This window comes from Nipponia nippon, unplaced genomic scaffold (genome assembly GCF_047370975.1).
Source record: "Nipponia nippon isolate SJK-2023a ecotype South Korea unplaced genomic scaffold, ASM4737097v1 scaffold_3, whole genome shotgun sequence".
Taxonomy (NCBI): domain Eukaryota; kingdom Metazoa; phylum Chordata; class Aves; order Pelecaniformes; family Threskiornithidae; genus Nipponia; species Nipponia nippon.
Window position 1 is genome coordinate 83,131,780 of NW_028262347.1, and position 14,719 is coordinate 83,146,498.

General features: G+C 44.2%; 1 long non-coding RNA gene across 1 annotated transcript; it reads left to right on the forward strand.

The window, feature by feature from the left end:
• Positions 1 to 5,047: 5,047 nt before the first annotated feature.
• On the forward strand, positions 5,048 to 8,596 carry LOC148054726 (uncharacterized). Its single transcript, XR_015706454.1, has 3 exons — positions 5,048 to 5,203; positions 7,642 to 7,719; positions 8,162 to 8,596. It is a non-coding gene; the product is annotated as an uncharacterized LOC148054726 (long non-coding RNA).
• The last annotated feature ends 6,123 nt before the right edge of the window (positions 8,597 to 14,719 follow it).

The window sequence follows — 14,719 nt, forward strand, 5'->3', positions numbered from 1 at the left end:
GGGGCACACATGGGCTGATAAATTCATTGTTATTGCCTTCATGCCCTTTCCTTCCTGGTCTTCTGACCCCAGACCACTATTAAGAATGAAAAATATTTTGTGTCTGCAGCCATTGGTCACTGAGCACTTTACTGCAACCATCTTTTTGCTTAATGTGCCTCATTGAATAGCGATTGGTTGGTAGCAACTTCTGGTAACTATGGGCCTCAATTGGATCTCATCCAGTCTCTCACAGACCAATTCAGCACTCAGAGAGACAGAGAAATCTTTCCATCGACTTTAAAAAGCATGAGCTTGGGCCGTCTCCATAGACTTCACCTTCTATCACAGTAGTCTGAGCCACTTAGCTGTTACTTGTAACCTTTTAGAGGCTACCTATCACTTAGCCACAAGTAAGGCTAAAGACTTCCTCTAAAAATGCCTGAAAATTATATTTTAATTTTATCTTAATCCAAAAATATTTCACACTGGTGTGTTCCTGAAGCCAGTCAGGCCCCAGACACTCCAGATGCTTTTAGCAGGATTACATTAGCACAGGTCAAAGATGACCCCTGGAGGACTAATAAATGCTGGCATAACGGTGTGCTGGGGATATAGTTGTGCTGCGTCTTTAAAGAGAGATTCCACTGCCTTTAACCAAGAGCCTTAAAGGCTGAGATTACTAAATGCTTTTTAGGAGGTCACGAACAGGGAACCAGGGTTGGCAGAGAGACAGCGAAGGGCAGGATGGTATTAGCACTAGTTCTCTTACTGGGGTAAAGGGAAAGCTTTGCTTAGCCTGTTCACCTCTTTCTCTGTTTAAGCCACTTCCAAATCTCTCTCTGGACAGTGGGAAAGTGCATGCATCAGCTGATCCAGAATGACCAGTGTCTGTCTGTGTTCAGTTTCTCTTCTACCATTTGTTTACTCCATTTTCTCACTTTCTTCCTTTCAGGCCATTCTTTCTCCCTGTCTTTTCTGCTCCTTCACATTCTTTCACCCATATCTCTTTTCACTCCCATCTGCACTCTTCCACCAATTGATTTGGTTGTTTGTTATAATCTATTTATTTACATGTTATTATTTCAACTGCAGTAGCACCAGCAGGCCTGAACCAAGACTGAGTTCCCATTGTACAATTTAAATGTATAGCAAGAGACAGTCCCCACCCTGAAGAGTTTATGCTATGAGTGGGCAAGAAAAGAGAAGCAAAATGAGTTTCCCAAGGTCCTACAGCAGGTCAGTGGCAGAGCAGAAATTAGTGCTGAAGTTTCTCGGCTTGGTCTCCTGAGTCTCAGCCTAGTCTGTGTCTATTATATGTTACTTTTCTTCCTCTTTTTGTGTGTGAAAGTACATATTTTGTTCCTGGCAGTCTTGATCATCTGTTTGTGCAGGACCAACCTGGGGAATGGCAGGCAGAGTTTTTGCATTATTATTGTATGGTCTTGTCTTCCCACACCTTTTCCCAGAACTTTGTCCCCAAAGTTGAGACATCTCCTGGGATTTGCCTATAAAAGTGCTATGCTATGTCTGCTTTTGCTCCAAAGCCTTGATACACTTGGTGCACTGTATAAGCAAGGTTGAGCCTGTTCTCAAAGCCAAACTTGTCTGCTGCTTTTCGAGCATGCTTATAAGCTTTTAGGACTCTGTAGGAGGAGAGTCTGAATGCTTTCTGCTCCTTAAGGTGTGTCATAGCTCCTTTACATAAGGCATATGACACAGGGATAAAGAGAAACGACACAAGCTATGCTATTTAAATACTTTGGGTTCAACTTGCTTAACCACAGAGCAGACACTCTGAGCCCTTGTTACAACCAATCTTGTGGATAGAAAGTCACTGAGCCTGGCCTGCTTAACCCTGCTTCTCACCTCACGATACAGCTATAACACCAGCCATTCCTCTACTTACTACAGCATCAGGGAAAACTCAGGAATTAACACGTCTAGAATAAATTACTTCAGAGCTGTGTTTCCCTTGAAGAATGAGGGATGAAATTATCTTCTTAACCTCTTTCACCTTGCCTTTGCCGCATTTGCCACCTCAGCTTTTGGTGGAAACCCGGCAGGCATACTTCCAAGAGCTCATATGTGAAATAACCAGGGAGGTCCCTGCAAAAAAACACCTTTACAAGACTAATCCTGAGAGATTTTCCCTTCTCCCTCCTTCCTTTTCCTAAATATTCTCCTCACTGGATCCAAATATAGGGTATTATCACTTCAACAGTCACCAGGTAAAAAAAAAACAACTGTATTTTCAGTCACTTGAACAAGTGCTTGTTTAAATGGTCCTTTTCCAGCCCTGTGGAAAGAAAGCTGAATTTATAACCAGTAACTTTGTCAAAGTCAGTCTGGACCATATTAGCATCTAAGAAAGCAAAACAAAGAAAAACCCAAACCCAGCACACAAGCCTGTTTGAGTGGCAAACAGAAGGCGTAAAATTAAGAAAGAATCTCCGTGGACAGTTTCCTCTCCACAGAAAATCCTGAGCTTGGAGACACTTTGACAAGCCAAATGCTGGGGTTGTATGATGATAGGTGCTGCTGTCAGTAGATTTATTTTGTGGGTCTCTTCAGAGATTATCTCCAGTTCCGTGGTTTTGTATTCTGATGCAGGGTGCGTTTTGTATTTCGATTGCGTATGCGTTGGAGATATTCATTAGGCTTTCAGAAGGATATTCCATAGCTGTAAGCCTTTTAAATCACATACAATGTGTTTCTTATTTCCCTATGGCATTCTGCTTGCATCTGCTTGGTATGTGGAACGTCCAGGCCAGCCGCATTTCAGTGGACCGTTTGTCTCCCAGTGATGGAGCACGTGGCTGATAATGCAGGGACATGTAAGCATTCATGGTGCTTTTCTTTTGAAAGCACGTGCCTAGTGTTTAACACAGTCAATACTTTTAGGGACAAAAACAAGACAGAATTGTCCTCTGTACCCAAGAAGGAGGGAAAATATTGGAGCGTTTGTGCTTGCAGAAACTTTGCATTTAAGATTCATAGAAAATAGACTTGAAATTCTTCTTCCTAAGGCAACGACGAGGATTCACAAAGAATGTCGATTATGTTTGCTAGTTTATTTGCTAGTGAAAACCCTGGATCTGTCTCAGTGGCTACAGAATCAGTGCATTCCTGCTTCACAATGAAATAGTTTACTGAGGGCTGCAGCAGGCAAGCAGGGCGAAGCCTGAGGAGAGAAATGCTGCAAGAATATCTAAGAGAGAAATCCTCCTGTTTTTCCTTTTTTTCTTTTCTACGCTTATCGTGAAGGAGCAAGGAGAAAAGCCTAAGACATGGGCTGGGATTCCTTAAATTCCTCAAACACCATGCAGCCGCCTAAATGCCCTTGCCTCTACCTGTTTTCCCACAGGTCACTAAGCATCTGAACATCTGCTGCTGGGTAGATGTACTTCACTCTTTTCCCTGACCAGGGTGAGTGCATTGAACCCTAGTTAAGCTCTATTAGTCTCCCCAGGAGCTCTCCATGTAGTTCAGCTGCAGAGTTGAGTCTAATCAATGTTTTCAGAGCGCACTTCCTAGGTGAGGCTCCACACACAGAAGCCAGAAAAGGAGTTTCTTTCCTTGCCTTGTGCTGGGCACTTGGATGAAATAGTTAACATCCAGGGTCAGATCTCTCTTCAGCCCAAGCACGTGTGTATTTATATCTCTAAAGCAGATGGTGAATACTCAACTTCAGAAGTTCAACAACTTCAGAAGAAGAGACTAAAAGAGAGCCTCCCTTCCACAGGTAGCTCTGTGGTTGGATGTTCAGCTCAAAGGCGGTAATCAGAGCATACAGAGCAGGGACTGAATCCGAACCTGGCATAGGCTGTTCCTCTTGTAGAAGGCTGTACCTTGCAAGCAGGAGCTTTTTTGGCTCAAACACAAAGCTCCAGAAGCTCATTGGTGGGAAGCCCAAACAGGGATGGATGCTCTCCTACAGAAGACTAACATCATGCCATCTCCCGTTTATTGGTGACTACATAGGTGTATCCCCTAGTTTTTTGGGATGCCCTGTTTTGGTATGCCTGACTCTCCACATGTGTTATTTTCTGGGTGCCTTCCTCAATCAAGGGCTCTGAATTCCACTGAACACTTTGGGTGCCTAAAAGCTATGAATTCTTTCATGGAGCTAGCATGGGAAACTTCCTCATGGGACTGGGTAGACCTGCTAGAAGAACTCCACAGAGTTATCGGGACAGCTGTTCTCTCTGCCTTCCTTTTTCAGCAGTTTCCAGTTTTATGTAAAAGGGACGTTGGGTATATAGCCTGCTGTTTCCAAAATGAAGATATCGAGTGAGACAGAGACTCAGCTGTATTAAGCCATAATACTTCAGAAAAATTGTGAATGTCAGTTCATATTCACTAAGGAAGGAACTGCCATGGTTTTAGTCTTTTTACTGCTTATTAATGTTATTCAAAGATTAAAAAATACCAATATCGTGCTTTTAACAGGGAAAGCTGCAGTGTTTTAGTAACTCAGAATCTTAACAAGACATAATTATACCCATTTTGTTTCCCCACTTAAAATTTTGCACGGCATGACAGAGCAGGAGGTGCCATCAAATGGGCTCAGTATCCCCTTTCACAAATAAAGCGTGTACAAAGTGTGTCAGCATTTCAACTGGGGCCCTTCTCCTGAAGGCCGTTAATTAGTGCAGAACGCAGACTTCAGTTCTTTTGCCAGGGTAGATGAAAATGATTTTGGAAGACAGCCCAGACAGAGGAATTTGTCATAGGTTAGAACTGTTCCAACTCTAAGAACCAAGTGTACAGCTTATGCAAATCACTTTGCTAAACACAGATTCTGTGTTAATTTTTTTAAGGCTTTTTCTTTGACTAGCAACAAGAGCTCACTTGCCAGATCTTGTCTGAAATCAAAAAGAAGTGATTCCTTCTCTGCGCCCAAAAAAAGAAAAATGTTTCTAGTCTAAAACATGTCAAGAAAGAGCTGGGATGTAAGAATAAGGCAAATGTTCATAGGAAGTAGAAATGGAAAAGCCCGATGACATCACCGCTCCATCTGCCCAGGGCCGTCAGATTCCTCAGTACAATGTGCTCCACAGTACATTGAAGATGAGGCTGGAAGAAGCACTGAGCAGTGTCTCAGACTGCACTGAAGAAATGGCTCTACAAATTGAATGTCAGACCATTTTCCTGATAACTGGCAGGTGCCGTCACCGTTCCCTCCAATAGACCTATTCATAGCACATAAATCTCAATGCAGGTAGGTCTGGCATCTGCTTCGAATTATTAATGCTGAATCTTGTCAACTGTTATTTAAGTTTTCTGGTGCTTTAAAATTTGCCAAAGCAACATTTGAAATATTGACAAAATGAGCAAGAAGGCAAAGCTTGAATGCGAATTGCCCAGTTTTGCATTTTAAGTTTTCTAAATGGGGGTACATACTTATATCAGAGATTAAATTCAGCTCCAAAAGCAAGACCTCATATACCTTGTTCAACCACACAACTATTATGCCTCCTTTAGAAGTTCCTGAAAGTGCCTCAAAATGACAATAGTCTGCAGGGATTGGCAATTACTAGTGTTAAAGTCAATACGGAGCATCAGAGAGACTTGCAATGTGATCATTTGCAGAAGAAAGTTTCTGCTCATTTTCTTTCGAAGACACATTAAATCAGAGTTGAGTGACTTTGTCACCCCAGAGTACAAAACCTCATTAGATTAATTTTGTTTTGATGTTTCCATCGTACCACCTTAAAAACTGCTTTTGAACCCTAAGGGGGAAGAATTTCATTTTGGATCCACACAAAAACTAAATCACCCTATCCTTGATAAATCTGGAGAGTCAAATGGGAAATTGTCCTCAAAATATAACAGATGTTTATATTTGGGGTTTAATGTATGAACCACCTATTATAAGGATTTAAGTATCTCTTAATTTATTACAAGCCATAAAATACAGAGTAAATATATCTAGTAAAACACTTTATTAAAATATCTATATTATGATCTTTGGGAGTCAAGGCTTTGACAATTCCATATGAATTATGCATACTCTTGTGTGTATTCTTTTTAAATAAATATTTGTTGTTTTCCTAAAAATATGAGGGATATGACACAAACATAGATGGTACTTAACACATTCTTCTACTTTTACATTCCCTACAAGCTTGTGAATCTAATTTCTATAGTAATTTCCAGATCTAATGACTACAATAATTTCCAGTTACAAGGTTATATTTTAGATTGAAAATGGTTAAAAAAAGAAGACCTTTCTTTGCCACTGTGAGTCCCTGTTCCCACGGTTCTTTACATATTAAAATCCTGCTCTGAGGTCTACAGGAAAAGCGTTTGGTTATATTGTCACAGACAGATATCTGTTTCCTGCTCCAAATCTTACGCAAGCTTAAAGAAATGCTTCCATCTTTCATTACTGCTATTTTTCATCCAAGTCTTTTTCTGTCTTCTCCATTTAAACTCAGTGGCCTCCTGGGCAGGTAAAATCTGTTTATACAGGACCTGGACAATAGGACTCAAGTCATACTGGCTCCTTGTGTGGCTACTGTAAAGCTAATCAATAGAATCATAGAATGGTTTGGGTTAGAAGGGATCTTTAAAGGCCATCTAGTCCAATCCCCCTGCAATAAGCAGGGGCATCTTCAACTCGATCAGGTTGCTCAGAGCCCCATCCAACCTGACCTTGAATGTTTCCAGGGATGAGGAATCTACCACCCCTCTGGGCAACCTGTTCCAGTGGTTCACCACCCTCAGCGTAAAAAATTTCTTCCTTATATGTAGTCTGAATCTACCCTCTTTTAGCTTAAAGCCATTATCCTTTGTGCTATCGCAAAATACCTTCATTAATCTTTTTAGTCTCAGCACCAAACTGTACAGAAGATTTTTTCATTGCCTGGAATTTTGTCTTCATTTCAGTAATGCTTGAGAAACAGTGTCCTGTCTTTAAACACTAGGTGCTCGTTAAGAAACAGTAGCTGGCTGCATTTGATGCCCCTGCACTATAGGTACTGGGCTGTTGCACAGAATTCAGCGAACCTCCTGAAAGCCAGCCATGTGCCTGCCTTACCTTGTGTAAAGCCTGTTAGGTGAGGAAAGAAGTGGAAAAACAGTTTTTGAGTCCCCCTTAATGGCTGAAGGGCAGCTGAGAGCCAGGATGGTGCTCAGAGCCACTGCCCAGGCACCCCATCCCTGCTAAGGCAGCCTCCTTGAACCCAAACTGCAGGGAGTTGCTGAGGCCTGGGGAATTCATATCTAAACCCAACCGATGTGTATCTGGAAAAAAAAAGCAGCCATACAGGTCAAACTGGGAATATTTGCTATGTTTATAGGTGCAAGGACTGAAATCCTAACATGACTGGTCACAGTGGCAAAAATCGCAGCAGATGGTGCCAGCACATTCCTCAATGAAAAAATTAAACAAACTTCCAAAAAAAGGCACTGAGTGTTCATCAAAGAGAAACTGGATAAAGGCTTTAGGCTTTGCAGCCTGTCTGGTTCAGTAGAGGGCATGAAGTGATGACACTGGTGTGTATAATTCCAGGATAAAAAAAATATATATATATTCTCCTTTTAAAAAATTTAAATAATTTCAGAAATATGTTTGTTTCTTGACTGTTTTTAAAACAACTTCTTTTTTTCTTTTTTTTTCTTTTTTTTTCTTTTTTTTCTTTTTCTAATCCACAGAATTTTTTCAGGAGAGTGCTAAGTTCAGTGAAAAGAGAAGACGGACCTGGCTTCGAAGCAGGGATACTGCTATTGAAAGTAGGATTGTCACCACAAGCAGTATGCCATAAACAAATCAAGGTTTAAGCAAAAAATCACTAGTTGAGGTTAAACCTTAGACTTAACCATAGTCAGAAAATATGTTTTTAAAGTTGATACCTTTACACTAGATGCTGGTTAGCATTTAAAGCTCTATTAAGTAACAGTGTTTAACTATTGCAGGTGTTGTTTTGTTTGTTTGTTTGTTTGTTTGTTTGTTTGTTTTTTCTCAAGTCCAACACCAGCAAAATTTCAGAAATGCCATTTTTATACTCTTGTAAAGGTAGTGAGAAGAGAAAGAACTTTATTCAGATTTAGCCATAACGCCATGATGGGGCTTTAGAGGAATGTTGTCTAGCAGTTTCTCTGCTTCCCATGGTTCCCATGCTTCTTCTACCAGAAGGGTTAAGTATTTCCTTCTTTCCTGCTTCATCCTTCACAGATCAGCAGAGACCTGAAGCAAAACCTCCAGTTACATCAGTGAGGCCACATTTTGTCTCAAGGTCCTGTTAAAGCAACATGTGAACTTGTCCCATCCCTTACTGCATTTAAGCCATTTCATCTGAGTGAACTTACAGGCATTTCAGCTGAAGAAAACATAGGTACTCACTTCTGCTGGAGACTGAAAAAAAAAAAAGACATCAGTTGCTGCCTTTTGCAATGGAAACATGTTGGTCAGAGAATAAGTTGCATTCCCAGTAGGATCTTCGAAGTTGACACAAAGCATTTCTAGGAATTATGCATGTTTCTTTCGATGGCAATTCAATGCGTTTCTCTCTCTCTCCCCCCCACCTGCCCAAATCTTTAGCTTCAGTTCAACAGAGTGGCTGAGAACAGCTGCTGACATCCTTCCCCAGACATATAAATGTAAAAAAACCCCTGAGGCCCGATTGTATCTGTCATTTGTACCAACACTCATGGGCTGTGAAGGCTGAAAACAATCCTCCCCCCTCCTGTGCCAGGATCGTGCAGTTATTGTTGTTCTTGCTGTTTTGTCCTGCGGCGGTGCCCCCAGGATCCCCTGCATGGAGCGCAGAGAGACAGGGGACAAAACCCAGCCCAAGACGTGAACTGCTCGCAAATTGGTTGAGCAGATAAACAAGAGGGAGGAGATGATATTTGTTATTTCCATTTTGCAGTCAGAGAAACAAGACCTGGGGGCAGTGGTACCGAAGGCACCCAGAAAGCCTCTGGCAAAGCCAGGAGCTGAGCCTGGAGCTTGCAGGTCCCAGCTCGCTCTGTTGGCCAAAGGAGTAATTGGTCTCTCCTGGAACAGCTCTTGCCTCTCCAGTGTATGGCTGCTTCTCCCTGTTAGCATTTCCCAGGGCCCTGGGGCTGGTGGGTAGACAAGTCTGTGGGAGGTCGGCTGCGGCACGAGGCTCTTCATGGCAGCTTCCAGCCACCTCTGGCAGCTCCCTGAAATTCCCTCAGCCCGGGCCAAGGCGAGAAAGGGCAGGTATCTGCCCAAGGGCCGCAGCAGGGCCAGTCCTCTGGAAGAGCAGCTTCTGTGTGTCAAGAGCAGCTGCCGGGTCCCCCACATCCTCAAGGAGAGCATGGGTACATCTTCGGTTCCTAGCCAGGTCAAGTCAGCTGCCATTTGCCACCAGTTTGCAGAGTGTGATCAGACTTTCCAGCTCAACCTGAGCAGGTGGCTCCCCTCCTCTCCTGCCCCTGCTCAGCAAGGCTCCCTGCAAGCTGATGTTTGCAGTGAGCACTCCTCTTTTCCCCCTTCCCAACTCCTGCACCTTCCCTGGCATTATCTCACCTCTCTGCATCAACAGTCCTCCTTTTCACTTGCCCCGTAACACCTGCCGTGTAGCACGCACCAGCATTTTGAGCACTGTGGTGGTTACTTTGTGTGTATGCTGATGTGACTGTGGAGAGAGCGCAGGCTCCCTGCCTTGCGCTCTGTGCGTTGTCCGTGACTGCAAGCTCTCCATTGCTGGGGTCAGAGCATTCCCCACTGCACCACGACAACTCGCTTACATCTGTGCCTCCATCTCTCCTCTGGTCTCATTTTACTTGTATTAGTCTCTTGTATTTTCTATTTATGATCTATGTACAGTTTAATTCCTATTATGTCTATTTGGTTCCTATGTAAAGCGAAGTTTATTGTTGGGGCTGATCCAAAACTGGAAGGAAAATGTCATCGCTTTTGTTTCTCCCCATCAAAATTTGAGGTTTCACATTCAGCTCTCTGAGTGGGTAAGAGTTTTGCTATTTTCAGAAACATTTTAGTCAAAACCTCCAACTCTGTTGTCCAACAAAATCTGAAATCGGGCTGTAAGTTTTCACTGAAGCTTTGAGTTCCAGCCAGCTCTGCTCTACTGCTGCAGTTCTAAAATAATGTCACTTTGTGGCCATTTCCTAATAAATAGCTGCCAGTTTGGGGGGAAAACAGTCCATTCTCTTTAAAAGGATTGTCTGCCCTGCAGAGTCCATCTCATGCAATAACAATAAGATGCCTAAAAGAAACCAGAAAGATGCCCCAGGTTCAACAGACCCAAATTTTGAAGGGAATTTCAAGATTGGTAAACTCTGCCAACAGGCAGGGCAAGGCTCTTTGCAAGCAGCGTGTTTTCTGTTTCCTGTGTTAGCTGCGCACATTTAGCACAGGAAAAACACTTTTTGAAATGTCATCATTAACAACACTCAAAAGATGAAGCAGAACTTCTCGGGAGGTAACAACAGCAAAAGCAGCCCAAGTTCGGAGAGGTTTTACAGCTTATATCATGGGTAAAACCTGCTGTTCTGCTGTATTTATAACCTTGCTTCATTACAGGGTGGCTGAGGTACCCGGAAAATGGGCTGGGAAGACATCTCCCAGCACATGGCAGGATCACTCGGGGGGGGGGGGGGGGTACCACAATGCGCTCAGGAGGGTTTTATTACCCCACGGCATTGAACTTCATCCCTGCACCTCCCTGGCCTGTGTTGCAGCTGTCACTTCCATGGTTCAGAGCTGGACATCCCATGTGGCAGGCATACAAAATGATATTACTGGTAGATAGAAACACATAGGCATTGCACAGTGGATCATTTTAAGAAGTGCGTGTTGCTATGCACCATGTTTCCAAGAGGACCAGAAGAAGTCAGGACCTTTAATCAGATCGTAACAGTTCCAGGTATTAAGGCAATGAGCAGCAAGCATGTGAGGTATGATGTCTTCACTGCTTTTCCTCATTGTGGAAAAAAATATGTGTGTGATACTGCTCATGTGCATAATGCTGAGGAGATCTGACCACAATAGGAAAGGAAGACCTGACTTAGCACTTAAACACACACCAAATTTCATAAACGTGCTTAATTGCCATTGTTTTCTGTGGGCTGGATTATTTTTTTAAACCTTTAGAGTGCTGTGCCAAACTGAGGGACTAAACTCACACCACTGAGGTTTCCAAAAGAAAAGTAAGATCACTTAGCCTAGAGTCCTGGTGAACCCACTATTCCTACCTATAGAAGAAATGACTGGAAGATACTGAACCCGATCACGGTCTTTGTCGCGCGAGGCTCTCACCAGGCACAGCAACATCCCAGCTCTGCATTCTGCATGCAGCTCTCGTGGCAGCTGCTTACAACAACGGGGGCTCTATTCCTTCTTGCCCAGGCAGGAAAACAGAAACATGGTGAAAACATAAGCTACTCAGACAAGATTAAATGCAAGCCATGTAGTGATGAACATCACAAGAAGCATTTAGGTTTCCATTCTCAGGTCTGTGCCCCACTACCTCGAGTAGATGCCACTCTGGGATTCCTGAGCTCACCTCCGCCTGTATGCCCATTTGTGTGTTCCTCATCCCCACTACAGATATGGACATACGCTGGAGTCCTACCTGAGCTCAGCTAGCAGAGATTTCTCAGTAAATCTGTGAGCAGATTTGCAGCTGAATGCAAGGACAGCAGCATTTCCACCACTACTATCATAAAAGAAGTCACTAGGACAGACCCCAGTGCTGATCACAGAGCTCTGCCAGTTCATACCAGCCCTTGAACTGACTGACTGTGCTTTCCTCTAAATCAGAAAACAAAGTCATTTTCACAAATCAGCAGAGGGGTCAGGAGGAAAAATTTCCGTTAAGGCAGAAATTTTCAGGCTATTCCGGATTCCAGCTTTTATGCAGAAGCAATTAATAAGCAAATGTGTGTTATATGTCTGATCTTGGCAAATTCTGTCCCAAATCAGCACAGCACTGTTATTAACTGCATGGGTGGCATAGTCTGTCTTGTAACAGTTGGAAGAACAGTCTTTTCCCTTGATAACGCCTGAGTGTCAGGTTCAGGGAGCCCATGTAGATTCAGTGGCCATGCTTTCTCCCCTGACTGAGATTAGCTGCCATCTGGTAATGCTTCAGAGAAGAACCTTTCCCGATTGTCACTTCCTTTGTCTGATGGTCTGTAACATCTGACCTCTGCTTCACAGGTCGTGGCCTTCACCTCCTTTCTTTCCAATAGGAATAATGACAGCAGGGTTAAGTTTATATGATACCTCTGGTAAGTGCTACTTGTGATCACTGGGCTTTCACAGCACTCCTCCTTTCTTTGATGCTAAAGTTTCTGTTTTGACCTCCTTGCAACATTAAATCAGTCTGCCCTATCTGCCACCAATCTGGCCCCCTGGTTTGCAGGGATCTGCACTTCCATTTCTCTCTTCTGCCTTATGGCCTATGAAAACCCTGAGCTGAAGGTGTGTTCCACTTGTCTTTGCAAGGGTAAATTTTTTTCTTTTCCCTTAATCAGAGACTTAAATTCTCTCTCTCATTCAATTATACAGCTCTTATTCCTTGTTCCATGTGTAACTGATGGACCAAAGGGCCACCAACCATCAAAGCAAGAGACAGTCTTGGCCCCAAAGAACTTCGTCTCTCATGTAAAACAGGGGACATTTTTCATGTTTCTTTCTTAAAGGACTGAATTCCATGGCAAGACTCCCATCAGCTATTGTAAGAAAAAGATTTCATGTTAAGTGACTTCCCTAAATTCAGGGCAGAATATTCTGGCAAGACAAGTATGGAGCCCTAAATTCCTGAATGGCTGTCCTGGCTTATAACAGCACAAGTGCATCCCTCCTTATACAGACCCTGTACCAGTGTCACTAAAAAAAGCATTTCCACTTGCAGGCTTCAGGAACAGCAGGACTCTCCATGGTCATCCAGTGTCACTCTTCCTACTGCTGTGCAGTGTCTTCCCGTTCTCATTACACAGACTGAGATGCTCAAGTTGACACAGAAGTCTTCTGCACTGAATTTAGGGTCCACATAAACAATAAGCTTGACAGCCTGGGAAGCAAACATCTAGCCACGTATAAGAGGTATAGACATGGGAACAGAAATACAAATGCTCCTTACATGAGCCTGCCAATTCTTGGTCTTGGGGTGGAAGCTCTCCCTGTACAATGATATGATTTTGCGTTCTGTGGCCATTCAGGCATGAGTTTCTGAAGAATTCAGACAGACACTGGTGCTCTGCTGCCCTGGAAATCAGTTCAGGTCAGACACCTAATCGCTTTTAGGTCCCTTAACAGCCATGAGAGTGGCAAGAAGAGATACTGTATGCATTGGCAGTTCAATGATATACCTGCTAGTATCCTGGGAACCGGACGGTCTGAGTCCCACAGCAATCTCTTGCCAGTCACTGCCACTGCCTGGGGTCACAGAACGCAAGCAATGTTTGGCTCGCAAGCTCTGCGAGCCTGTGGCTTCATTGCGTGGCCAGCAGCAAGGCTGTGATAACAGAGGAACAGCTGAGCAATCAGAATCCCTAGCTCTGAGAGAAAGCAAGGCAGGAGAGGTGAGAGCAACCATCCCTAGGTCACCCTGGGAGGGAGCTGCAGGCCCAGACCTGCCTCAGACCATGATGGAGTGGGGACCCTCAGGCATCCATTACCTACCTCTGTGATTTTGTCTCAGGGCACCTCTTCCCTGGCTCTCCGAGGTGTGGTTAGCTGTCATGCTGCTTTCAGTCATGTGCGGGTTTTGGTATGCAGTTCCTGCTGGGGAAGGCTGGAAATTCCTGAGGCACAATTCACTGCAAAGATGCATTTAAGAAGTACGGCGAGATAGTGCTGTCACTGGGATCAGGGACTGCATCAGGTGCAATTTCCTTTCTAGGCACTTTTCAGCCTTGTTTCTCTGACACAACTATGTTAAGTGCCACACAGTCCATTGAAAAAAAGGTGTTCTCACCACTGTTACTGTCTCTTGGTGGACATTTTGCATTTCGTTCCCTGCTGTCTCATTGCTAGGAGCTGGGCTGGAATGCTGCTGCTGCTGCCCCTTTGACTGATGGGGGGAAATCTCTTTCAGGCATCCTTTCTTATTTCCAAAAATATTTTCCAAATTATTGCTGAAGAGGCCTTTAAAATTTTAAAGGTTTCAAAATGAAGCTGTTTCCAGTCATTTCAACAGACATGAAATAGCTCAAATTAATTTTTTTTGCGGGGGGGAAAGAAAGAAAAAGAAATAAAAAAGCAATGACTCCCTTCTTGACATTTTGAAATAACACCGTGAATTTTTAAGCTTGACCAACGGTATCCACCTCTCTCCAACATCTTCCCCGAGAGCTCGGCAGCGGAGGCCCGGCTCCCCGCGGTGCCAGTGCCGGCAGAGGGCGGGCACGGCTCGCTGCTGCCCCGGGACGGAGCCGCCGCCGCCGCCGCCGCCGCCGCCCGGCCCTGCCGCCCCGGGCGCTTGGTCCCCCGCCGGGGTGGGGGTACCGGCAGCCCGGCACCTCTGCTCCCCCTGCCTGCCGAAACGGCAGAGTTACATATACGTTATATATAATGGGCTCCAGCCGGAGATGGATGCTCACCTTCGGCATTGCGTCCGGGGATCTGGGGTTTAAGCTACCTGGTCAGCCTGATCTGTGTCCCTGGGTGTGTTTGGGGACTTGTCAGCTGAAAAAGAGGATCAGACTGTCCTGGTTGAATCTCATTGCCAGCACAGCAGAGCACTGGCCTCGGCAGGGGCTTCTAGGTACTCCTGTAGTATCAAAAAAATAACAG